Source organism: Vombatus ursinus, unplaced genomic scaffold (assembly GCF_900497805.2).
Source record: "Vombatus ursinus unplaced genomic scaffold, bare-nosed wombat genome assembly UNPS02014799.1, whole genome shotgun sequence".
Lineage (NCBI taxonomy): Eukaryota > Metazoa > Chordata > Mammalia > Diprotodontia > Vombatidae > Vombatus > Vombatus ursinus.
The window spans coordinates 9,767,913-9,795,117 of NW_020954577.1; the positions used below are offsets into that span (position 1 = coordinate 9,767,913).

The window sequence follows — 27,205 nt, forward strand, 5'->3', positions numbered from 1 at the left end:
CCTGGTCAGCGTTCTTCTCAAACTGCTGGTTCCTCTTACATCACTGCCTGCACCGCTCTTCCTTGGGCTAGGCCATCCTTGTTGTGCTGGGTCACTTTTCACTCCTTCCCTAGTCTCCTGGTGTCTCCTCTGACTTAATTTCCAGAGAGACCATTCAAAATTCTTTAACTTTCTCCCCAAGAGTTGCAACATCAGGCAAGTTTAGGCTTAATGTCAGGAGAGCCTTCCTAATAAATACAGCCATCAAGAAATGGATTAAGTTGTCTTGGGAGGCAGTGTATTCTCCCTTGAATGGGGGCCTACAAACAAAGGCTGGACGGCCACTTGTCTAGTATATTTTAGAGAAGACTTTTTTTCAGGTATGCCTTGGCCTAAGACGGTCACTGATCCCCTCTCAAGCTCTCCAGTTCTGTGCTCTGTGAGAACTCCCTACAATGGAGTAGCTCACAGTCATCCACTTCTAACCTCAGTGACTTTTGTCCATGATCTCTTGTCATCCTCCATTCTCTGTGTGGAAGGTGTGCCCAAGATGGAGGCCTGCTACTGGGTCTCTTGCCATTTGGTGGGTAACAGGTTAGGACTTTGTCTGTCTGTTGGTTAGCCTTGGCTCTCTACCTCTTTGTTCCCATATCCATCTTTTGAATGACAGTCAATGTTCTCTGCATTGTTTAATTTAAGAAATGGATATTGGTCGTATTATTGACCAAGCTGAAATACAGGGTGTCCCAAAAGACTTAGCAAAGTTTGGAATTTTAAGAATGTTTCATGGGGCTCAAGAAATAGTCATGGGGTATATAAAAATGAAAATACCTGGTGAGGAAGGGAGAGGAGAGAAGAGAAGGGACTTCTCCTTTGGCCAGATTCTAACCTATTCACATGGAGTCCCCCCTTTTCCCTGGTGTTTCATTATTGACTAAAAGCCCATGTGTTTTGGGAGATAGCTATTTAAGGTTTCTGGAAAACACCGTCCAGGAAGACTGAGAACTGAGATCCCCAACCCTGTGACCTGCCCAGACCACAGAGTGTCTTCATTTACCCCATGGGGTGTCTCAAACATTCCACAAACCAGATGAACCTGGATTGCCAAGGGACAATGAATTAGAATGGTCCTATCACACTTTTAATAATAAAGTATGAAATAAGCAGGGACAGTTGTGGACACTATGGCTGCAGCAAGTATGGATGTCCCACCAATACAGAGAGGATCTAGTTCTCTATGGCATGATTTTAAGTGCCTTCTACTCTGAGACCCCCAAAGAATGAACTCAGAAGTGCCCAATATCTATGAGGCAGCATGGCGTAGCAACAAGGATATGGGATTCAGTCTAGAAAGCCCTTGGCTTAGCTATGTGACCATGAACAAATAACCTTTCTGAGTCTCCTCATTGACAAAATAATAATAATACTCACTTCACAAGGCTGCAGTAAGGAGCAAAGATCACTGTGTATCAAAGACTTTATGAGCCCCAGACTTGGCTGCACCTGGCAGCCCATTGATGGGGGCACTCCATCCAGCAACACAGGCTTCAACGCATCCTTTCCCACCATTCTGGGCAACTTTTGTCCACATATTCTCCAGTAAATCCTCCATGCCCAATGTCGCAATTCTTGGGGGAAAAGTTAAAGAATTTTGAATGGCCTCTCTGGAAATTAAGTCAGAGGAGACACCAGGAAAAACATGTGGGAAGTTTCTCTAGTCCTTTTGATGTTGTGTGGATACCAATGAATCATGATGCTGGTGGTTTTCCAGTTGTATGTGGTTGGCAACACATTATGTCCCTAATTAGACTCTGAGCTCCTTAAAGGCAGAGCCTGTTTTTGCCTTTCTTTGTATCCTCAGCACTTAGCACAGTGCCTGGCACACAGTAGGTACTTAATGAATGCTTCTTGACTTGACTTGTCTTTTTACTCTTGCTATATGATAGATCCTTCTAGGTTTTCCAGTCGCTTAGTCTTCTGATGGCACCTTTTACATTCCCAGAGCAATTCTTCATTTGTAATATATTCCAGCCCTCTCCTACCTGCCATGCAAACCTCCAAGAGCTAGATAAATGGTGGCCTTTATTGTTGTTACCACCATTACTGCACCAACAACTGAGACTTCCTTTATCGCGACATCTTCCACCACCAAAACCACCTGAAGCTCCAGCACTCTGAGACTGCTTGTCCTCTCCCGGAGGTTTTGTTTGAGTGGGTTTCCTTGAGAAGGGAACCAAAGTCACCAACATTGACTGACCCATTCCCCTTCTGCCTAGAGAAGCAGCATGAAATACTGAGCACTTGGGGGAAGGGCAATGTGACCTGAAATGCAAAAACCAAACAAACTAAAGGGAGTAGGGGACAGTTCTTAATCTTTTGCATGTGTCATGGTTTTCTTTGGCAGCTTGGTGAAGTCTACAGAGCCGTCTCAGAATAACTTTTTTAAATGTATAAAATAAAATGCATAGGATTACTAAGGAAACCAGTGATATTGAGATACAATTATTAAAATATAGAGTTTTTAGCAAAGATGCTCGTGGAGTCCTGGTTAAGAACCCAGGCCACAGACAAACCACATTTGGCTGCGGGTGAGGTACCCTGTTACGTTGTTTCTCTCCTAATTGTGGCACTGGACTGTCTCACCGTCACTGTCTCCTTTGTCTTCAAGATTATCATTTTTACAGTGGCATCTGCAGGCATGGGAGAAATCCCAAGGGGCTCCTTCAACTTCTGGTTTCTGTCTGGGTATGTTCAGAGACTTCTTTCCACTCTTACTTCCTGGGACCCTTGATAAATATGAAGTGATAAAGATGCTTGAGATTGCTTTGGTTCTATGAAGTTTTTTTTGGGAGGGACAATGTAATTTATAATTTAGAAAAGGATGGGTAGGAATTCAGTAAGATAACTAGGGGTTCATATTCCAGGCATAGGGAACAACACCTCAAAGTCACAAAGGTGGGAATGTACAGGGTATGTTTTGGGGACAGAATAGTTTGATTTAACTGGATTGTAGAGAGTGTGGGGCAGCTGGGTGCCCCAGTGGATAGATTGGTGGGCCTAGAGTCAGGAAGGCTCATCATCCTAAGTTCAAATCCAGCCTCAGATACTTACTAGCTGTGTGACCCTGGGCAAGTCACTTCACCCTGTTTGCCTCAGTTTCCTCATATGTAAAATGAGCTGGAGAAGGAAATAGTAAACCACTTTAGTATGTCTGCCAAGGAAACTCCAAATGGGGTCACGAAGAATCAGACATAACTGAAAAAGGACTGAACAATGAAGAGGTTGTGGAGAGCTCTGATATAGAGAACTTAACCTAGCAGTTTGCACTGTGAGAAAGTAGCATCATCAGCTGCAAGCCAACTTTTGAAGACAAGTTCAATTTGGGAAGAGATGTGAGACACCATGATGCTGGTGCTCTGGAGGTTGCAGGGGGGCATGGGGATCGTGATGGGCTGGGGTGACCAGGAACTCACCTAGCATGTGGTGGCCAATGGGAAGAAACCTATGATCCCGAGATCTGCTCATCCTGGCTTTGTGCCAAGCTCTGTCAAATCTACTCTCTCGAAGGACTTCAGGTGCTGCCACCGCCTTTTCAACGATGGCACCTATGGTGAGGTCCCACTTGCCCTTTCTTAGTTATGAAGCTGGCAATATGAGATAAGACTAGAAATGTCAGGTGGTGCCAGCTTGTGGAGAGCACTGATTATTAGGCTGAGGAATTTACACTTTTACCTATTAGGTGGTAGGGAGTCACTGAGAATGTTTGAGTAGAAGATATGGTTGGATTTATGCATGAGGAAATTTAGGCATTTGTGTGGATGAGGGACTGCAGAGTGGAACAAATAGAGTGCAGAAGACCCCTTGGGGGGCTCTTGGAAGATATCAGGCAGGTGATAGCCGGGGCTCCTTCTGGGAGGATGGCTGTTGGGATGTAGCCGAGAGAATACCACAGAGGCAAAATCTGGAGGATTTGATCCTGGATTGAATGTGGGAGGTAAGGTGAATGAGAAGAGATCGAGAATGACACCGAAATAGTGAGCATGGACAGATGAGTGAGTGTTCCTGGAACCAAGAGTGAAATCGGAAGATGAGAGAGTAGCAGACTTGGGTGGGGAAGGACTGGTCTTGACTGATTCGGGTTTGGGGCACTGGTGGTGGACTGTGGGGGAGGGGTGCCCTGCAGGGAACTAGAGATGTGGCTCGGAAGGGTCGGTCTGCAGACAGAGGTTCCAGTATGGGAGTTAGAGCAAGAAACAGTTCTTTAAAAAGAAGATTCTCTCTCACACATTAGCCAGAAATGAGAAGGACGACTTTTGCATAAAAGACCCAGGACAAATGTCACAAGTTTCTCTTTGCCTGAGCAGATGGCTCTCGTTATGTTGGTGGGAGTAACTGGGAGCTGATAGACTCATTTCTCACTGTGCTCCAATCTCAGGCTGTAATTTGGCAAGTGATGACCCCAGGTGTGTTGTGATCTCAGTCACTTGGGCTGTGGGGTAGAAGGGGTGGTGGGGGGGAGGCTGGAGAGTTTAATAAAGCAGAAAATAAGTCAAATTTTGTATTTTACGAATTGTCCGATGTTTTGGTTCCTGATGATATTACCAAACATTCATCATCCCTGTTACCGAGTCTCCCAGGTTCCTAGGTTAGAGAGCTGGGAGGGTCCTTAGAGACATCTAGCCCAGTACCTTCACTTTACAGGTGAGGAAACTGAGGGCCAGAAGGGTTGCATAATTTGCCTAAAGTTACACTGGGAGTAAGGTTAAGTGCTGGGATTTTTAAACTCAGATTTCCCAAATTCTGTAACACATTTGCTGTCCCCTATTTAACCTTTGAAGTTTCTTCTAGCTCTGACTACAATCCCTCCTCTGAGGCTGCGTCTTCACTCCTACTAGCAATGTTTGGGTCCCCAGAGGGTAGCTAACTACTTTTCTCCTCAGGATTCTAGAGGTAACCTTGATGGGCTGAGGCAGGGGAGGATAGTTAGCGAGTACTGTTACACACAAGCCCCCATCTGGTGTGCTTCTCAATATGGATTAGCAAATTAGACCTAAGTTTTTCAAGAGGAATTTTTACTCAAGTGGAAGAACAGTTGGTCCAAAAATATCCTCCTAGAAGTCTGGCTCATGCCCTCCCACAAGTATATACAAAATACAGGAAGGAAGGAAAGAAGCATTTATCTAGTGGGTCCTATGTGCCAGGCACTGTGCTAAGCACCTTGCAAGTATTATCTCATCGGATCCTCACAACAACTCTGGGACGTAGGTGCTATTATTATCTTCATTTCACAGTTGAGGAAACTGAGGCAACCAGAGCTTAACCAGATGAAAGCAGGCTTAAGTTTAGTGGTCCTTCTTTTCCCCGAGAAACTGAGGCAAATAGGGGGAAGGGGACTCAAGTTTAGAGCACAAAGAGTAGAGGGGTAAAACAGGTCCTGTGTGCAGCGTCCTTTTTCTCCTTCGTGGAGTGCTCGTGCAATTCTGAGGTGTTCTCAGGGTCCCCTTGTGGGGTCCTGAAGCTACGCGTTTCTTTCTACCCTGAACAGGTTACACTTCCTAAAGCTTACTTTCTTCAGCACATGGAGCTTGGCCTTGATCAGTTCCTGCTGGATATATGTTTTGTCACTGGTCCAATCGTCCTGATGACATCATCGATGGGGGCAGGGGGAGTATGACATTTCCTTCTGGTTACTGGCTCAAGGGTCTGACTCTTCTCATCACCCGCAAAGTTTAATTACTTTACTGCCTCAATCCTTTTTCTTATAGTCCCAGGCCCAGTGGGGGGTCTGATTCTCTCAAGCAATCCCAATAAATTTCATTATCAGATCTCATCCAATGGCTGGAAGTACTTTAAGCCTCTTCTTTAGTTTATGCTTTTGATCGACTGATTGATTCACGTGGAGTGCCATGACTTGTTCGGGCTTGGTTAATGCCTTTGGGTGATTGAGTCTATAATTCAGTCAAAGAGATATTCTTGCTTTATAAAGGTATGGGGCTTATGAGTTACATTATTAGGATTGGGTGTGTGAAACACCCCACTTACACCATGATCTTATGAAATAAGGAAATACAAGATACCTTGAGGAGGGATTGGGGGGATTCCTGGAATACCTGACCTGAGTCTTGAAAAAAGCAAAGGAATCAAATCCATGAGAGCATACATTCTAGCCATGCTCAACAGCCTTAGCATGGGAATGGGGGCGGTGCCTTCATACCCCCAGAATCCTCATCTTATAAACACCTACCATGCACTAGGCATTGTGTGAGACTCTCAGAATAAAAAAAGAAGCCCTGCCCTTAAGGAGTTTGCCATCTCCCGGGGTGGGGACTGAAGTACTTGTGATCCATGAATAATGCTAAGGGCTGCTCTAGGGCAGCTACTGTGCATCAGAGACACCAGGTATCAATCTCATTTGATGTAAATTGAGATATTTCGTTGGAGCTATTCAGTTTATCTCCTTCGGTCCTAATAAGAATACTTTGGAGAGGCAGCTTGACATACTGAACCAAGAGCAGAGAGTCAGCCTTGGAGTTGGGTCCTGCCTCTGATGCATACTGGCATTGAGACCCTGGGCAAGGGGTCTCTCAGGGTTCTAGAGAACCCTCTAAGACTCCAAGCTGTTGAGAAAATGCAGTCCTGCCTTGGTGGAAGGAATCTCCTCCTCTGGGAGTTTTCTGTAGCAAAGAAGTCCTGGTTCTATTCCCTATCCCCAACTGATGTTGATATGGTGTTTTAAGAGATGTAATGGATGGTGACCTCATGGGCATGGGCTCTTCCTCCATTGGCGCAAACCATAATTATGGTACCAAGAAAAGAGAGGAGTGGTTGGGTCTGGATACAAATCTCGGTTCTCCTCCTTACTACTGGTATGACTTTGAGCACTCTGGGCCTCAGTTTCCTCATCTGTAAAGTGAAAGGCTTGGACCAGATGTCCTCTAAAGTTCCTTGCAGTTCTAGTCTGGGACCCTATGATTTCACCCAGTGCCTTCTCACCCTGTGTAACACTTGTCCACATCTTTGTCTTGATTCTCCATGCCCAGCACACTGAAGGCCTTCCTCTGTTTCTTTAGCTCTCCTAGGGTACCGTAGGCCTTGGACTGTCCATCTATCGTCTCTGTTGTTATTCAGCAGTCTGGGGTACCTGTTGTTGGGTATGTGATAATGGGGAGGGATTTCTTTTCAGGTAGTGGTTGGATTTTATGGGTGCCAAGTGAACTTCCTTCTAGCTCCAAAATTCTTTATTTCTTGTTTTCATCATGTGATTGTCCCACCATCTTTGGCAGTCACGTATGTTGTTTTCTGTCACTATTGGCAATGTGTCTTGGTTTATTTACAACAATTCCATTAATCAAAATTACGTCTTTCCTTCCCCATTTGGGTCAGCTTCAGAGATTAGGATTCTTTAGCTAGGATGTACATTGCTTGAGAACAGGAACCAAAGAGCATATATGATCATTTCTCCCAACTCTAATCTGTTTTTCATACCGTCAGACTTATTCTCCTGATAAAACAGATATAATCATATCATTCTCCCACTCAACAATTGTTGGTGCTTTCCATTTGCATTTAAAGTAAGGTTCAGACTCATTTTCCTGGTATTCAAAGCCTCCTGCAATCTGGTACTATCTTATCTTTCCAACCTTTCATAAATTAGAACTGGGAGGAACCCTGGAGAACATCTAACTTTTCAAGAATGTCGGTTTTTCATTAATCAGCTGTTCTAGTGAAAACAGAGTGGAGCTCTGGAGCCTTTGACTTTGGAGTCAGGAGCTACTGGTATGAACTCTGCCTCAGACATTCACTAGCTAATGACCCTTGGTGGGACACTTTATCTCACTGAGTCTCAGTTTCTTCCTCTGTAAAATGAGGACAATCATAGAACTTTCTTCCCAGGGTGGTTGTGAGACTTTGATAAGATAATGTTTGTAAAGTGCTATCGAAGTGTTAGTTTTTGGAGGCAGAATTGTAAATTTACTGTCCTGGATTATGACATCAACTTCTCTGATGCTGAGTTAAACGTGGCATTCGTGTGGGCAGAGGAGACCACATATGGAAAGTGGTCAGCAAAGCTTAAAGTGTTACAGAAATGTCAGTGATTCATTCATTCATACTTCTCCATTCCTTTATTTATTGGTCTAGCCTGCAATTTCATCAGTATATGGGGACTCATGGGTGAGGAAAGTCCCTCTGCCAGTGCAGGTTGGCACCTTCTTTGCGGCATTTCTAGTCTTCCAGAATTGTCTGGGGGCACGGAGAGGTCCGGTGATTTGCCCAGGGTCACACGGCCAGTACTGAGACCTAGTCTCTCCCGACTCCCAATTCAGCCATCTCCTCACGGCTCTCCATTGCTTCTGATGAACTGAAAGGAAACCAGCTGCCTGCTAGTTCTCTTTCTTTAGGGTCCCACAGTTTCAATGCCCTCCTGGCTTTCTGTTTCATTCTGTACATTGTCTCAGTGCTTGGCAGCTGCTTCCTCCTTGGGCAATGGGGCTTCTTGAGAAAGCCAAGGGTGTTGCACCTTTTCATTTTCTCAAGTGTTTATGCAAACTATGCTCTCAAAGGGGGCTGCAACCTGACAAAAGAATAATAACAGCTGCAAGTCTGAAAATTAAAAAGCAGCTGACAAGAGCACTGTCGAACACAGGGTGAATGTTGAATTAGAAATAGAATTCATTCAGCCATTCATTCATTTCTTCATTCACCAAATGGTTCCTGAGCCCCGTGGATGCACACAGACTAGTGCGTGGGGAAGCAAAGAGCCAGGCCGTTTCTTCTGTGCCTAACACCTTTCTGGTTGAATCCCGATCAAGGCAGACCCTGCAGAGCTGCCTGCAGGCCAGTGTCTAGCTCAAAGGTTTGCAAAGAAAGTGCCTAATGAATATGTGTCAAATCTGGTCAAGGTGGACAATCAAGCCCTTACTTGGATGCAGGATGTCCACTGGGCAGTGGAAAGAATCTAGGATTTAGAGATGAAGGAAGTAGATCAGAATGCTAGTTCTCCCACTGACTGCCAATGGGACCATGGGAATTCTCTCCATCTTTTTGGGCCTTGGCTTATAAAAATGAAAGGATCAGATTAGATGGCTCTAAATCTATGAGCAGGATTAATCTATCATCTCAAGAAATCTATCTAATAATCTACCCAATAATCCATTATCTTGAGAAAGCAGATTGCTTTATTATAGGTCTGATGGAAGGCAGACGGAAGGGGAGTCTTTGTATGGTTTGAGATCCTTTGATATTTCCTAAATTTGTGTACAGTATAATAAAATGAATTAATTCAATATATATTTGTTGAGGATCTATTTGCCCACAGTAAAACTGGACACAAGGAAAAATTTTGTGATATTAAGAGCTATCCCAAAGTAGAATGGACCACTTTGGAAAAAATTAATTCATTTAATTAAAAATTAATATGCATTGATTTTCTCTCCACATTTCACCCCCATTGGGGAGAAAAAGGTAAAACAAAAACTGTGTAACCAAAGTGTAGTCAAACTAAATAAATTCCCATGTTGGCCAAGTACAGAAATGTATGTCTCATTTTGTATTTGGGGTCCATCCCTCTTTGTCAGGAGGTGAGCAACATGCTTTGTTATTGTTTCTCTGCAATTGTGATTGGTCATTGCATTGATTAGAATCCTCAGGTCTCTCAAAGTTGTTTGACTTGACAATATTGTTGTTAGGATAGAAGCTGTTCTCCTGGTTCTGCTTATTTCATTTGGCATCATTTCATACAAGTCTTCCCAGGTTTCTCTAAAGCCATCCCTTTCGTCATTTTTTATGGCACAACAGGGCAGGTAGGTGATGAAGTGGATAGAGCATTTGGCCCTGTAGTCAGGAGGACCTGAGTTCAAATTTAGCCTCAAACATTTACTAGTTGTGTGACCCTCGGCAAATCATTTAACCTTGTTTGTCTCAGTTTCCTCATCTGTAAAATAAGCTTGAGAAGGAAATGGCAAACCACCCAGGATCTCTGTCAAGAAAATTCCAAATGGGGTCACAGAGAGTTGGACAGGCCTGAAATGACTCTACCATAACAAAAGTAATCCATAACACTCATAGACATCACTTGTTTTGTCATTTCCCAAATGATTTCCCCCTCACCCCCAACTTAGTTTCCAGTTCTTTGTTGTGGCTTTTTTTCTCACTTGAGGTTTTCAAGGGCTTGCTGGAAGACTGTTTGTTGGGGACATTGTAGATGGGATCCCTATTCCAGGGAAGGTTGGCTAGAATCATCTGGGTGAGGTTAACTTACACACAGGGTGACATTTGCTTTAAAATGCAGGCGACAGCCAGTGGGTGAGAAAGCTGTGCTGTTAGGCTTTAGTGGCTCTGGTTATGCCAGAAAGTTTGGCCCTGGCTAGCCTGGGAATTCCTCTCTCCCCCTCATATCTTTTTTTCATGATTACAGATGGTTCTAGGAAATGATCATTCCAAACCTGGGTCAGGTGAGCCACCCCAGGCAAACAGCCCTCTCCATGGCTCTAATCTTGTGCCATGAATGGCCTCTTCCCGGAGGACTGTCCAAATCCAGAATAGAAAGGCCAAAAGCCCAGGGACCTTCCAAAGAAGGCAGTTATTAGTCAGCTAGGGACATTTACAGGGTTTTTTCCCCCATTCTTGTGAATAGCCCAATCGCCTTCTTCCTTCCACTACATAAACTTAATTTTGTTGGATTGTCACGATGTTGAAGAATGGGGCAAATAGCTTGGGGGAACCAAAGAAAAATTCCACAATAACTGTATCTATAGGGCATTATAATTTCTGAATCTTAAGGCAGAGAAGTTTTTTAAAGAGTCAATAGTAAAAGCTGTTTTAGGGAGTTGTTGATCAAAGTGATGACAAAGAGGAAACTGTAATTTATTATAATTCTTTTTTGAAGCAAGTGAATGACTGAGCAGAGGGCTGAAAGCAACAACTTTCCAGACTTCTATAGCCACGAACACCCAACTGTTCTCGAGATGTTAATTGTCTAATGACGGTTTAGCACAGAGCGGAAGCATAGTAATTCCACGTCATCTGCTTATGACTTTAGTGGTAGGAGCCAACAACTTAATTGTCCGTCAAGAAAGTTGCTGGGATTTGGGACTTCGTTAAGAGAGGCATAGTGACAAAGGAGGTGACAGTTCCAGTGCCTGAGGGAGACCGCATTTGGTGTCCCATTTGTGGCTCCAGGCACCTCAGTTTAGTATGGATCAGCTGGAGAGGGTCCAAAGGTTGGCAACCAGTGTAGGGAAAGGTCTTGAGTCTATGTCACATGAGGACGGGCTGAAGGAACCGGCAACGTTTTCAGGGAGACACGGCAGCTGCCACATGGAAAAGGGATTGGATTTGTTCTCCTTGTCCCCAAAGAGTAGAACTAGGAGCAGTGGATGAAAGTTGCAGGGAGGTTGATTCTAGCTTGATGTTAGGAAAGGTTTTCTAACAGTAAGTGCCATCCTCCAGTGGAACGGGCTACTCACTGAGCTGTTGGGTGTCTCCCTCAGCAAAGGCTGAATGACAGTTGGGGGTATGTCGTAGAGACATTCCTATTCACATATAGGTTGGACCCAATGTTCCTGACCAGAGCTGAAGTCTATGATCAACACTTGTTTATAGATTAACCATGGATTCAGGTGCTTTTACGTAATGTTGAGTGGCATCTATATGGTACTATAAAGTTTGTAAAGCATTTTACAAGCATGATTTCTTTTGCCATCCAGCAGCCCTCTGCAGGAGGTTCTGCAGTTCTCATTGTCCCTATTTCATAGCTGAGGAGACTCAGGAAGGGTAAGCCACTTGACTGGGGTATCATCACTATAATTTGTCGGTGGTGCATCCGGCCTACAGCTAGCAAGACAGTCAATGAACACTGATCACCATGGGTCAGCCCCAGGGATACAAAGAAAGGTAAGAGACAATCTCTGCCCTTGAAGAGTTCACAATCTAATGGGAAAGACAACATTCAAACAAGTGATAGACAGGATAAACAGGAAATAATCCACAGACAGAAGACACTATAATTGTAAGGAATTGGGAAAGGCTTCCTATAGAAGGTGGGATCTTAGCTGGAATTTGAAGGAAGACGGCTACTTGCAAAGGTGCAGCTGGACCCACTGTATATATAAGTTTGAATTACAAGGAGCCAATTTCCTATGGGGTTCGGTGGTAAAGGTTTCACCCAGGCCCTGCTCTTCCCTAATACCAAAGTGAATCCTGGGGTAACCCTATCGGGGAAGCGAGATGTGGACATGATCAGATGTAACCTCGGTGGTTTTGATAACTTTTGTTCATCCTAATGATGTATTAATGTATTCCTAAAAATGTATTCCTGAGAAGCAGTCTAGTGTCATGGATAGGTCTCTGGACCAGGTGCCATGAAGACTTGGGTTTGAGTACTACCCATGATACTCCCTAGCTATGTGACTGTGGGCAAGTCTAAGAGCCTGAGGTGTTTCTTCAATGAAATGGGCATAATCTCCTTAGTATCACTCTCACTATGTTGTTGTGTAGCTCAAATGAGATAAAACATGGAAAGAACTTAAAACATCTTGAAGTGCTATAAAATGGCTGCTATTAGCATTACTCCTGAAGAGAATGAACTCAGGATGCTTTGGTAAAGTCTACTGAGGTGAACTGGGAAGAGGGTGGAGTGGGGTCTCCAGTCAGAAAGAAATGACAACATTGCTAGTAGTCCTGCATAGGAAGAAGCCAAGGGTTTGGAGTTAGAAGCAGCCTAGAGGGTTGGTAGATGCCTGGAGCGTATGGCTTGTATTGGGAGTATTACTATAGTGCAGTGGAAAGAATGCCATTTGGGCCTGGGTTTAGACACCTGGCTTAGAATTTACACCATACTACATGATACCCTGATATTACCTGTGTGACCCTAGACAAGTCCATTAATTTCGTTGAATCTCAGTTTCCTCATCTACAAAATGGGGCCAATAATACCTGTAATACTGACTTCATTGGACTTGAATGAGATGATTTATAAAATGCTCTTGGTAAACCTCAAAGAGTGACCTAATTGTCAGTTATTTTTATTATTATTGAGAGACTGTGTGGGAAAATGGTTACAGAGTTGGCCTCAGAATTAGGAAGACATGGTTTCAAGTCTTGTCTTAGACGGACATTGGCTGGGTAAACTCTTAGTGCCCTTAGATAATTCTCGAAGATTACGAGTTATGAAAGAGTTTGCTGATCTTCATTGGTAGAGGGAATTTTCTCCCTGAGAGTTCCTTATACCAAGAAATCACAGGTCCAGTACAAAATAATAATTATTATTAATAACAGTTCAGAGAAAGTGAGGGACCGAGTCCCTGGAACCAAGTGGCCAAATTGGCATTTCTGGTGGCTTTTCACAAGAGCTGTTTTGAGTAGAAGCTACATGTATGGGACCCTGCCTGGGTCCAGATGAGAAAGGATCCAACTTTTCTGGAGAATTAGAGAGCTGGGTTCAAAGCAGGGTGAGACAGCCAAAAATAACAACGAAAACAGGAAATACCCCAAAGAGACTGGTAGATGCTTTCAATCTGTGCCAAGTCGATTGAGTGATACGAGTTTATCCTCGTAATTTCCCTTGATTCTGTGTGTGTGATGTGTACCATCAGCTTCCCTCATGCTGCTGCAGAAGTCACTTTGTGTACAGTGGAGGGAGTGCAATGTCCAGAGTGGAAGGAACTAGACAGATTTCCAGAGGTGGAGTGTCTAAAAGTGGAAGCCACCTTTTTGTTGTTTTTTTTTCCCCCCAAGCCAGAATAGTAGCAGTAGAAAGTCACTAAAGGGAAGTAGGAGTAGGTGGTGGGAACCAGGATAGGGGAACCTTCCAGTGGGGGAGCTGCCTTGGTGGATCTGTAATTATTATTTTTTTGTCACTAATAAGTAAATGTTCTTTAAAAAATGTACTGCTCCCCCTCATACTTGAGTTAACGTCAGCAATTGAGTACGTCAGTGGCTTTATGATCTCACTGAAGTGGGTAATCCCTTGGTAGTGTAGGTTATGACCCATCCATGCTTTCTCATCCTATTGCTATTCTGGCAGGAGGATCCAGAATTATGAAATTAGAGATTGTTGAATTATTATTATTATTATAATTACAAGATGAACAATTGAAATAACTGGAATATTTAACCTGGAAAATGGAAGATAAATGTTGTCTTCAAATATGTCAGAATAGAAGGGGAATTCCATTCATTCTCTTGCTCCAGAGGGCAATGAGTACCACTGAGCAGAAATAAGAGAGAGGCGGATTTTGGCCCAAGGTAAAACATTCTTCAACAGATCTGTCTATAAAGGAAATGGACCACTTTATTAAAGATTGAGTCAGCCTTCCTTGGCTTCATTGAAGAGGAGCCCTATGATGAGGTATTTTATTTTAGACAGATCTATGATCTATGATTTCTTTGGGATAAGGAACTCTCAGTGAGGAAGCTTCCTCTACCAATGTAGATTTTCAACTTCTCTGAGATTTCTGGTCTTAGAGAGTTGGGGGTGGAGTGGTAGACGGGGGAGACAAGAGGTTAAGGGACTTATCTAGGGTAATGCATCCAGTTGTGTCAGAAGCAGGTATTAAGCTCATTTCTCCTGGACCCTGAGGACAGCCTTCCAGATCCAATTATGCTATGATGCTTGCCAGAGGCCAGAGAGAAAGCCAGCTCCCTCTGAAATCCAAGTCGAAAATTCTCACCTGCCTCCTTTTGTCGGTTCTCAGTGGAAAATCTGCCTGACCCCCTGGGGGCCCTCCTGTAGGCCTTTTGACTTTCAGCGATGATGGATGACCTGTGCCAGTGCTCCATTAGGAGCTTAACAGTCCCCAAAGCAACCAAGCAAGCCCTATGTCTTGCCTGGGCAACTTGGAAGCTTTCCTTATTTATTAATTAATCTATGTCAGTATTCATTCATTCATCATTTATTTATTCATTTGTTAATTTGATCATTTATTTATTTGCTTGCTTATTTACTTATTTATCTATGTCTATTCACCCATTTATTTATTCATCTATCTATCTATCTATCTATCTATCTATCTGCTTCATCTTGTCATGGGTAGTCTTTACAAAGGTACCATCACATGGAGCCACCTTATGGACAGCCTGTACAAAGAAAGTGTGAGCTCTCCGTGCTGGAGAGAAAGGTCAGTGCTAGGTCAGAGATCTAGACCCCTGTCCTTGAAACTCTCACCAATAGTTGGATTCCTCCATGAGGGATGCGCATCTCCCTGAACCTCTTCCTCTTTTCTCAAGATGTGGCAAAGTGAGAAACTGCAGAGTCTCGTCTCAGGTTGTGTCAGTCCTGTCTGACCCTTCATGACTCCATGTAGGGTATTCTTGGCAGAGATACTAGAGTGGCTTGCCATTTCCTTCTCCAGTTCATTTTACAGATAAGGAAACGGAGGCAATCCAGGTTAAGTGAGTTGCCCAGGGTCACACAGCTAGTAAGTGTCTGAAGCCATATCTGAACTCAGGGAGATGAGTCTTCCTGACTTCAGGCCTGGCCCTCTATCCACCAAACCACCTATCTGCCTTATCCATCATGCCACCCAAAACAGAAACCTCTTCTCCGCCATGCCTGGTGGGGACAACAAGCATTGCCAAGAAGAGGCATCTTCTTGAATACTTAGAGATGGAGGCCTCACTTTTTCACTAGGAAGCTTTTGTAGTCAATTCCATTAGAAAGTTCATTGGGTGGAGTCAAAATCTGCCTCCCTCTATGTCCTGCCCAGTTTCTCTTTAGGTTTTCTGGAGCTACCAAGAATAAGCCTAATTTCTCTTCTTTTCTTCAGTATTTAAAGACAGTCACCACATCACCCCTGTCATCTTTTGTTTTCCAGGTTGAACTTCCACGAACTCCCACTTTTCAACTTTCCAGTTGAAAACTGTTCCTCATATGACAATATTAGTGATAATAATCATCATCAAATGTTTCAATGAGCTGTGACTTCATTCATGAGGCTACTTCTCTTGTGAGAGATAACAACCCGTCTATGACTCAGCCTACAGTTTTTAAGAAATGCTATGACTGAAAAAGTTACCACCTCACAGCCAGCCTGGTGCTGAAGGGCCTCACCTGTAGCTGAGCTGGTTCTCAAGTGGCAGGCAGAGAGATCGCCCCTATGCAAAGCCTTTCCAGCTTGGGAGGACAGTAGGCAGGCAGACAGAAAAACAGACATAGACAACATTGTGTGTCAGAGGCTATGCTAAGAGTAGTAAGCAAGACAATCCCTGCCCTCAAGGAGTTTATATTTTAGTAGGGAAGACCATGAAACATGAAGGGGAGCTGAAAAGGGGTGGGTGGGGGTTGGCCTAGTTTGGAGCTGGTGGTCGGAGATGAGGTAGAGATATGGCAATAGCTTATGCATCACTTAGTCACAGAGCTGTGATTACATTTCAGGCTTCCTGACTTGCCTCTAGCAAGCTCCTCCCTACTTCTCTGACTTCCTTTCACTGCCTCAGTCTCTGTCCCCACCTCCTTCACTTCCCTATTGCCACTTAATTAATCAATTGCCCGATATTCATTAAGCACCTGTTAGGCACTATGTCAGGTGCTGGCAGTATGCAGAAAGTGGTCTGTGAGTTCCCCATGTCCGGAAGGAGGAGAGGGCCACTGAATAAACTGTGTTTAGCACAGAGAAGGGCCTCTCCCTAATATGTTTTTTTTTTTTTTTTTTTTTTTTTGCCTTTGAAAACAGTTTTGTTGCTGGCAGGGTGATGAGTATTTAAAATGTTTTTAGTGAAGGAGGATATACCAAACTAATCTGAGTCATTGGCTCCATGTATACCTAATCTAAGATTTCAGAGGGCATGGGTGCATAAAAATATTGGAATGAATGAATGGATGGGAAAGCGTTCGTTAATCACCCATGCTGTGCCAAGTAGGATGTAGCATGCTTGGGGATCCAGAGCCAAATGGGTCGGGGTTTTGCAGGTGACTCTAAAAAGATTCCCTCACGGCAATCACTTAAATGCCCAACAAATCAAAGAAGAAAAGAATTCTTTCGGGATCATCTGCAGAAGCTGGCAGCCACGGTCTATTCACCGAATCATAGATTTAGAGCTGGAAGGGACCCCAGATGTCGTCAAATCTAACTCCTCATGTTACGGAAAGGAAATGGAGGCCCAGGAGGTTAAATGAACTGCCTGGAGTCACACAAACAGTCTCTTGCAGAAGCTATTTCAGGGACAATCTCTGCTTTCCTAATGATCTGCCCTCCACCACTGCGGTGGAAGATTTAGTTATGCAAACTTGAAATGAACAGAAGGAAACTTCTGCCTTCTGGTTGAATGAGGCCATATTGAAACTTTCAACTGTTTTGACTAATGGTCCTGTGCTAAAGCTTAGGATGTGGCTGAGGTATATGCCTGCAGATACAGTGAGGTTTTGATTTAGAAATACAGAAAATCATATCAGGTACTGATTGCATATATCTGCACCAAAACATACTTGAATTGGTCACTTAATTTACCTTTCGCTGATTAGTTACGGCAGCCATCGAATCAAGAAAAAAGTGATGGCAATATTTGGTTGGGTTTGATCTGATTCAACAGGCATTTATTATGTGCTTGCTATAGTAGCTAACATTTGCATGGAGCCTTAAGGCTCATAAAACACTGGAAATATTGTGTCATTTTATCCTCACAAAACCCTGTGCTGTAGGTATTATTATTATCCTTATTTTACAGATGAGAAAACAAAGGTTAAGTGACTTGCCTAGGGTCACACAGCTAGTAAGTGTCTGAGGCTGGATTTGAACTCAGATCTTCCTAATCCAGCACTCTATTCACTGCCCCACCTGGACAACTAAGCTGCCTTTACCCTGTACAGAGCAGGAGAGGCAGAATGTCCTAATGAAAGCAGAGCTGTCCTCTAAGCCCAGAAGACCCAGGTTCAAGTCCTAGCTCTGGTAATACTGGCTGTTTCACCCTGGGAAAATCACGTCAGCCCTGAGCATCTGTAGGCAACCTTCTAACACTGTAAGTTGCCAAAAGTTCTCCATTGGTGGAGGGAGTGCCTCACCGAGTGCTCTCCAGACCAATGAAATCACCTATCTGGGAGGAAAGATGGGTGAAGCCTTATTGTAGTGACTGTCACACAGAAACTAAAGTGGAACTGGTCCTGCCCTTAGAGAGCGAGCATTCTGCTAGAATGATATAGTGTGGACAGATAGATAAGCACAAAGTCTATATGAAATAGGAAAGACACCCTGTATGAAGTAGTGCCTGAGCTGTGCTTTGAGGGAAGTAAGGATTCTGAGAGGGAGAGGTGAGGAGGGTGGACATCCAGGCACTTAGACACCATGATGCCTTGAGTGGGGAAGTCATTTACCTGAGGTCACCTAGGAAGGGATAGCGTTAGGATTGGAACCCAAATCATGTGACTCCAAGCCCCCAAGGCTGAGAGTATTGTAATGGGCCTGACTTCTGAGATTTCCTGAAGGAAGACTTCTTGTTTGTCCTTTCTTTCATATTAATTTTCTTCTTCTTTGACCTATTATTTCATTCAGAACCTGGTGCTGTGAAGTTAGCTTCACTTGAAAGTGTGTTTGAGAAATGGAAGAAAACCCTGCATAGAAGGGGCAAGGAGCTGAGCACTTGGGGTCTGCTTCCTGGGCTTCTGCCCAGGTAAAACAGGTGAGAGCTATTGACATGGCACCTTTGTGGCTCCTCTACAAAACAGACTGAATGAAATCATCTCCTTGTGTAGACAAGGAGGGATGAGTCAGACTATTACAAAACAGATGTGGCTCTTCTGTCTTCAGGATGGAAAAAAGCACCAATTCTCCCCCTTTGGGGGTGCTGTTTGTGCTGGCAATGATGGTGGCATGGTGGAGCGTTTGTCACATATTGGGATCTCAAGGGCAGGAGTCTTAATCGTCACTTTCATTCCTGTCTTCCAGGGAAATCTTACACAGCTAGAAAGCAATGGAGATCTCAGAGCATTGCATCAGATGGGGAGAGGACATGAAATGATACCATAGGCAGAAAAATCAACTCTCTAAGGAGAGGAGAAAGAAAAACCCAACCACCACTGATTGCTTAAAGACGAAACTCTTTTTTAAAGTGAGGTGTTAGCAAGGATAACCCGTCCATTTCCTAGCGCTTGCCTTCAGCACCTGGCAGTGATGAGGGAGGGTGGGCATTTTACAGATGAGGGGGCTGAGGCTCCCAGAGGGGACGTGCCTGGCCCAGCTCAGAAGTGGGCAAAACTTACCCTGATTTGAGAGATAAGTGAGGGGCCCAGGGCAAGTTGGCTGCTTGCTGCTGTTAGCAGTGTTGGCCAGCCCTTAGAAAGTGACCTTAGGATGGAATGTGTGCTTCATGGATCTTACGATTCTTCTTTGTTATGGAATCTTAGAGTTGGTCCAACGTCTTTGTTTTACAGTGAGGAAACTACTGCCCAGAGTGGGGAGGAATTTGCCTACAGTCATTTATATGGTGGTAAATTACCACCAGAACCAAGACTGGATGCTGGGTCTTTTGAAACACTGTCCCTCTACCCTTTCTATTAGGACACAGGGTATGTCCTAGGGAAAAGGATGGATTGTCAAGGATTGTTTGGAGAGACATTTTTTTTCCATGTTATCTCATGGTAATGTGTTCTCTACAGGAGCAGAATGGCTTTAGGGTTCAGGGGATAAGACTTGGCAACAATGTGGCTTAAGTCTGGATCCAGTCCTAAGCCCTCACTGGCTGTGTGACTGGGAAAACACTTCATGTCTCTGACCCTCACTTTCCTGGGGATGATAATACCACCTCTCTCCAGGGTTGCTTTGAGGCTCAAATGGCAAAATGCAGGTAAATTATTTTGCCAACCTTAAAGTGCTATCCCAACACGAGCTCTGAATTTGGAAAACCAATGTTATATTTTAGAGCATTAAAGTTCTGCCCCGGTCCTCAGAATCTCCAAGCTAGAAGGTCCAGCCCTTTGGTCAAACTTTTTTTTTTTAATTTCTTTGTTCTTTGAACACTATTTAAAACATCCATGTGTTAGCAGCATCCTCCTGTCCTAGAGACCATGGCAGAATTGGAGGGAAGGTGGTGCAGGGGAGAAGGGAGAGACAAACAATTGAGGATGTGCTATCCATAATGAGACATAATGGACTGCAAAAGGTTAACATCTGAACAGCCCAACAAGGCAATTTATTAAACTTATACAACGCACTGTGATGGGCACTGGGGGGTGGGGTGGGGAAGGCAGTTCCTGCCCTCAAGGAACTTTTATTCAGCTGGAGTTGCTTATGATCCGCTAAGTAAAAGATTAATCAATATTTATTAAGCTCCTACTATGTGCCATGCACTGTGTGATCACTAAGTGATCATCTTGTTTTCATTCTTCATCGATAAAGGGAAATGGAGCCCGGGAGTGAAGAGAGTGGGATGGAGGTGATCAGCAAACGCATCCTGGAGGAGGAAGTAAGACCCTGGCTGCAGCTTGAAAGCAGCCACTTAGTAAGTATCTACTATGTGGAGAATGCTGTGATAGACACGAACTGGGATGGGAAGGCAAGAAGAGCTTCCAGATAGAACCAAGGAATTCTGTGTTCCCAAACTGAACTCATCGCATTCTCCCCCAGACCTTCCTTTCCTCTTAGCTTCCTCTTTTCTCTCTGTGGGCTCCTTTAGTCAGCTGGACTCGACATCCCATGTTGTCTTTGACTCTTCTCTCATTTGCCATGTTCCAATGCAAATGCTGGCATTTTCTGGATATTGTCCTGCCCCTTGTGCCCCCTGGGCATGTGTTTGGGGCATCCCCAGGGCCTATCATACCACTTTCACATCTCTGCTCACTGAATCCTCTTCTCTCAAGACTCATCTCTGGTACCACTTCTGGCTCCATGAAGCCTGATGTCCCCACCACCACCCTAATGAAAACACCCTCTCTTTTCAAATGTTCTTAAAATATTTTTTCTGGGTCTCTCTTTTACCTTTAGCAAATTCCAGTTAACCACTTATTACCTGGAGTTACAACTTTCACGTTTGTCTTTTTTTTTTTTTTTTTTTTTTTACATTCTGGCCAAATCCTAGAAGAGGCGGGAACTATTGTTTCACGCTTTTTTTTCTTTTAACCATACCCATCACCGTATCCAGCCCTGGGGATGCCCAGAGTCATTTCATGTTTCACTATCTCAGCAATCTGCGATTCCATCTGTGGATGGGAATTCCCTCCACCTCAAGGCAGATCACACCCTGTTCATGCCTTTGATGAGTGGCTTTGGACCAAAAAATCCATCACCTCGTGGCCAAGCTTCTGGGGATGAGTGTTGCGGAAGTTAGCTCATCTGGTCCCCACAAGTCACTCCTCATTGGCAGGCCAGTCCTCAGAGTCATTATGGGACTGACCAGAGCTTGTGATTCTCTAGTGTACGGCATTCCAGAGCCCAGGGCTGCATCCATGCTCTAAAGAGACACCAGAGCAGGACTTAGTGGACTGTGTCATAGGAGGGCTTTCAGTAAATAAATACTGATATGGGGAGTTCCCCGATCATCTTGATGAACTTGTGTGTTAGTGACCCTTTGTTTGGGACTGGGGTTGCATCTTCCTATGGAGGTGCATGGTTTTGCTGAAGAGATGGAATCATAGTATAGAGTCAGAGGACTTGAGTTCAAATCCTGGCTTTGGCATCCTACTTAGGACGTGTATATGACCTTGGGCAAGTCACTTAACCTCAGCTTTCTCATCTGTAAAATGAAGGAATCAGTCTTAATGACCTGTAGGGTCCTTTTTAGTTCTAAATGTATAGTCTTATGATCCTCATCTATTCATACCTTACTGAGAGTGAATGACTGAGTTTCTTTGGGGATGGAGTGATCATTTTAGATTAAGGTTTCTTAATCTGGGGTGCAGAGATACTCAAGGGGTCCATGGGTTTCAGGACAAGCTTGAAGTCAGATGGGAAAAATCAAATCTTATTTTCATTAACTTCTAACTGAAATACATTTAGCATTTACTTCAATTAGGAATTTTTAAAAAAGCATTATTCTGAGAAGGGGACCCCAGGGTTTGCCAGATTGCCAAAGGTATCTGTGACATAAAAAAAGGTTAAGAACTTTGGTTTAGATGATTTTAAGTAAAAACCCATTCTTTGTGCTAAGCCTCTAAAAAGGAGTCTTCATCGAACATTTGGACCTATTTGCCACCCCCCCCTTTGAGTACAGGTCAGAGACAAAAGAGTAGATACTGGCCCTTAAGGGACACCTGTACTGTACCATAGACCCCTGAGGACTGCTTCCCCCATTCTTCTCCTTTACTCTAGCCCCAGCGCCAGGGCCATGGGGGAGAAGTGATAGCTCCAGGCCCCCATTCTGAGAAGACGGTGGTAAATGTCCTCAGTTGTGTAGACCTAGGAGAGGGGAAGCACATGTTCCAGTTATAAGAGTTCCTGAATTCCAGGCCACTAGAGAGAATGGGGGAATTCCAGGGTGCCTGTGTCAGGGTTGCCTCTCTGGTAACCCCACGTTTGAGCTCTAGGAGCCTTTAGAGAGACAAGGAGAGACCCTGCTCGATGCCAGCATCATGAGGATAAGAAGATCACACTAATTTCCCTTCAGAGCTGGAGGAGTAGCTATTAAGGGAATAGGCTGCAACTTGTGGGGAAGCCCTCCACTTTGCCCTGTGTTGTGACCACGGGTTATTCAGGATCCAGTGGGACGGGGGTTGCCTCCAATGCAATCTCAAAGGGAGAGTTCCTGGGAAGTGCCAGCCTTAGGTTTGCCTCATTAGTAGCCCCAAGTTCATTTTTCTTCCAGGGTCCATCCAGACCCTCAATGTAGTGCCATAAGCCTGAATGACTATGTGGGTGTCTAGGATAAAAGCGAGACTCACAAATAATGTTCCAAAATGGCCTGTCTAGCAACCCCAAATTCATTTCCATACTTAGGGGAGTCTAAACCACAGTGTGGTATTACGAGTCTGGGGGGCTATATAGGACCCTGAGTGATGGTCACTGGAAAGTGAAGAAAATTATATTGATTGTTTATGGGTTCCTATGGTTCCTTAATGTGTTTTATGTATTTTCTAAGGGAGTGAAACAAAAATGTCCAGTACCAATTATGTACTGTTACCTTAAGTGCTTTCATGGGGTCTGGGGCATTCCCCCTGCATCTATTGTGCCCTAAATAGGAGCTCTATTCTGCCATTCCTCTGAGGTAGCTATATGTATGAACAAAATAAGACAAAAGTGATGATTTTACCCCCGGGAAACTCCCAAGTTTGGATCCAGTCTGTGTAAACCCAAAGCGTAGGGTCCTGGGCTACTGGCTAATTTACATTAATGAAGGAATAAATGAATAACTAATTATTTGAAAGCTTTTCAAAAGAATGTGCTACATAATAACCTTGCTATTTAGGATGTCCCTTTATGTCAAAAATAGATTGTTACTTTTGTAAATTGTAAAATGGTTACTTTTGTATCTAGTCAATTCAACAGGCGTTTATTATGCATGAGGCGCTGAGCTTGGAGTGGGGATCTGGCTTATGAATTGATTGATGGATGGAGGATGATTAGTCCTTCAATCCAGTCGGGATGAAAACCTTCAGGATAACTGAAGAAGACAGTGGAGCTGATGCTTAGCCCCTCCAGAGAAGGGTCACTGGGAGACAGACACTGAACGTGAGTGGCTTAGACAAGGACAGCCACACGGCCGCTTCAGCTCCTACATTCTTCCCTCTGTTCTTTGACTCAGAACAGGTCTCATAATTAAAATTCATCCAGCTGCCTTCTGTCCCAAGTCAAGTGGTCCATGGAGTTCTTCCCCCACCCGTATTCTTCAAAAGCAGAAGTGGGCATTGTGCAGCCGAGAGAGACCAGGGACCATCATTTGCATGTTTTCTTGAGACTGTTAGCTGTCACAAAGGATTGAGGTTTCATTTCCCAACAAATGAACATTCGACACAGCGTTGGAGGGAGTGTGAACTTTGGGCTAGTGTGTTTTTCCTCTGGTGCCTTGTCATGAAGGACTCTGAAAATTAATTCCAGATCTAACTCCCACCCACAAACAAGGCAATCAGGATGTTTTAAACAGAATATTTCAAATTGTTCTTGATTGGGCACTCAGAATATTTCACATGTATGTGTTAGTATGTTCTTGAAGCATTTCTGGGATGTAGGTGAGTGGCAGGTACTGCTGAATAAGGGAATCACTGTCACTCTCCTGATGAAGGCTACCCAGAAGTTAATCGGGCTACCTTGGGGGATAGTCCTTTCTCAAGAGGTCTTCATGGAACATCTGAATGACCAATTGTTTGGGGGGACTTCTGGAAGGGATTTCTGCTCAGGTGTGGGTTGGTCTAGAGGATCTCTAAAGCTCCTTGTGCTTCCAGGATTCTGTAAGCTGGGCCGCGGTCCAGACTGTCCAAAATGCACTCTTTCCTCTCCCCTGCTTTACTAGGTGCCTTGTGATATCTCCAACGGGCACGGGATTGGTCCTACTTAGAGAGACAGAGTTGTTTTTCTTGAGATCACGTACAGGTGTCCAGCCATGATCCTGGTAAGTCCACTACAGAGGCAAAAGGCACATCACATGTCATGTCAGTGGAGGAAAGGTTTTTTTTTTTTTAAATCAAAGCTAAATCAGACTTACTAACATGTGACATCAGGTTAATCATCTGGCTGCTTGTGGCCTCAGTTTCCCCATTGAACAATGAGGAAATTGGATGAGATGGACTCCAAGCTCTCTTCCAGAGCTAAATCTCATGACCCCGTGTCAATAGGCAAAGGTTGACTCAACGCATGGTCTGAATTGAATGCTCCTAGAAAGACAAAATATCCTAGAATCCAGAAGCTTTTCCACTCAGAGAGAAAAGACTTTCACCTGCAGGAAACCTTGCTGCACCCTCCTAATTGCTAGTGTTTTCTGCCTCCTCAAACTGTCTTGTATGCCCTTATGTAGATGGAAGCTCCTTGAAGCGGTGAATTGTTCCATTGGAATCTTAGCATTGCAGTACCTGCACAGTGCCTTGCTCTTAGGAAATGCTTGTTGGATTGAATTGAGTAAATGTCTTATTACCCAATAGAATGTCAGTTCTTTGAGCAAAGCAACTACTTCATTTCTTCAATTTGCTGTGGAGCTAAGGAATTGAATTAGCTGATTTCTAATGTCCTCTCCAGTTACAATGATTCTCAATGCCTAGTACCTTGTCCTGTATTTGGTGGGTCATTCAGTCAGTCAATAAACATTCAAACACCTACCATGTGCTAAGCACTGGGAATATAAAAAAATGTTAAAAATAGTCCCTGCTCTCAAGATAATCACAATCTAGTGGGAGAGACAACATGCACACAATTATATACAAACAAGCTTGGTACAGGAGGAATTCGAAATAACAGGCACTAAAATTAAGAGGGCTCAGAGAAAGGCTTCCTGTGGAAGACGGGGTTTTAGCTGCCACTAGAAGGAAGCCAGGAGGTAGAGAGGGATGAGGAGGGGAAGCCTCCCAGGCCTGAGGAAGAGTCCCTTAAAACACCTGGAGTCAGGAGACCTGGCGTTCTGTTCATGGAACAGACAGGAGGCCAGTGTCACTGGAAAGGTGGGGGGTGGGCAGGTTCTACAGAGGAGTTTATATTTGATCCTTGAGGTGACAGGAAGCCACTGGAGCTTGAGTAAGGGATGGGCTGCACTGGGCTTTAGGAAGATTGCTTTGCCAGCTGTATGGAGGCAGGAAGGCTTATCAATCTCTATTGCAATAGGCCAGGCAGGAGGGGACAAGGGCCTGTGCCAGGATGATGGCAGTGCCAGGGCAGAGAAGGTGCCATATCTGAGAGATGTTGCCAAGGAAAACTCAATAGGCCCTTGGCAACAGATTGAATATAAGGGGTGAGAAAGTTAGGCATTGAAGACAACACCTACATTGCCAGCCGGGATACTGGGAGGATGATGGTGCCCTCAACAATAACAGGGAAGTTTGGAAATGGGATGATTTCTGGGAAGAAAATGAGTTCAGTTCTGGACATGATGAATTTAAGGTGTATACAGGATGTCCAGCCTGAGATGTTAGGAATTAAGATGGAGATGTGAGACTGGAGGTTAGCAGAGAGGTTAGGGCTACATAAGGAGATTTAAGAATCGTCAGCTGGCGATGGTAATTAAATCCATGGGAGCTGATGAGGTCACCAAGTGAAATAATGTAGAGGAAGAAGAGGGCCCAGGACAGAAACCTGGGGAACACCCAGGATTAGTGGATGAAGATCTGGCAAAGGAGATTGAGAAAGAGCAGCTAGGTGGGTTAGAGGGGAACCAGGAGAAAACACAAAGAAAAGAGGAGGGCGTGATCAAGGGGCAGAGGCTGCAGAGAGGTTAAGAAGGAGAAGGCTTGAGGAAAGGTCCCTAGATCGGACAATTCAGATTGGTTAGTCATTTTAGAAAGGGCAGTTTCAGTTGATGATGGAGTTGGAAGCTGGACTAGAGAGTTAAGAAGAGAGTGGGAGGAAGGGAGATGGACACTTTGGTTGTAGATGGTCATCTCAAGGAGTTTAGCCACAAAGGTGGGTGAGCTATGGGATGATAATTGGTGGGAATGGAGGGATGAAGGGAGTGTTTTCTGAGGCTAGGGGAAACATGGGCATGTTTGTAGGCAGTTGGGAAGGAGCTGGTGGATGGGGAGAGATTGAAGATAAGTGAGAGAATGAAGATGATGGAGAAGGCAAATCTGCTGGAGAAGACAGGATGGAGTGGCTACTTAGTAAATGCTCATTGATTTGTTGAATCGAATTTTTAAGGTGGCCCCGTGTCCCAGATCTTCAAACCACCATCCCCAAAAGTAAGGCCTCAGTGTGGGTGCTGACAAAGTGCTTTGTAATGGATTAGGATGGTCTATTTTTAACCACCATGTTAAAAAAGAATGATGCGTTGCCTGCGAATCCTCACTTCTCAAGCTGCCAGCCGCCCTTTCATTTCCTCCTCCCAGCCAAGTTATGCTCAGTCCATTGACGCTCATTTGCTCTGCTTGTTTTTATTGAGCCATGCAAAAGATGAAATGCTCAGTGATTTACTCGCCCTGTCGCTGGTCTGAATTTTGGGAAGGAAAAAAAAAAAGCGTGGCCAGCAGCATTCAATGTGCTAAACAGAACAGGCCCTGCAGGAAACGGAGCGGCTTTCTCAAACAAATGAAGAACAGCTGGGACAGAAATGGGTTTCCTCAGGATCATGCTGTTTACATTTGTACAAGGCCAACTGACTGATTGGGGAATTTCAATTAAATTAATGTGACATGAGCTGGCCAGAGGGGCCAGGCGACCTCCTCCTCCTCCTC

At 44.3% G+C, this 27,205-nt stretch overlaps 1 long non-coding RNA gene across 2 annotated transcripts; it reads left to right on the plus strand.

Moving 5' to 3' along the window:
• The first annotated feature begins 3,424 nt into the window (after nucleotides 1–3,424).
• LOC114050637 lies at nucleotides 3,425–24,435 on the plus strand. 2 transcript variants are annotated; one of them, XR_003570046.1, is made up of 4 exons: nucleotides 3,425–3,589; nucleotides 18,462–18,588; nucleotides 20,304–20,406; nucleotides 23,373–24,435. It is a non-coding gene; the product is annotated as an uncharacterized LOC114050637 (long non-coding RNA). The 2 variants fall into 2 exon arrangements; XR_003570045.1 differs by lacking the exon at nucleotides 3,425–3,589 and adding an exon at nucleotides 3,776–3,973.
• The last annotated feature ends 2,770 nt before the right edge of the window (nucleotides 24,436–27,205 follow it).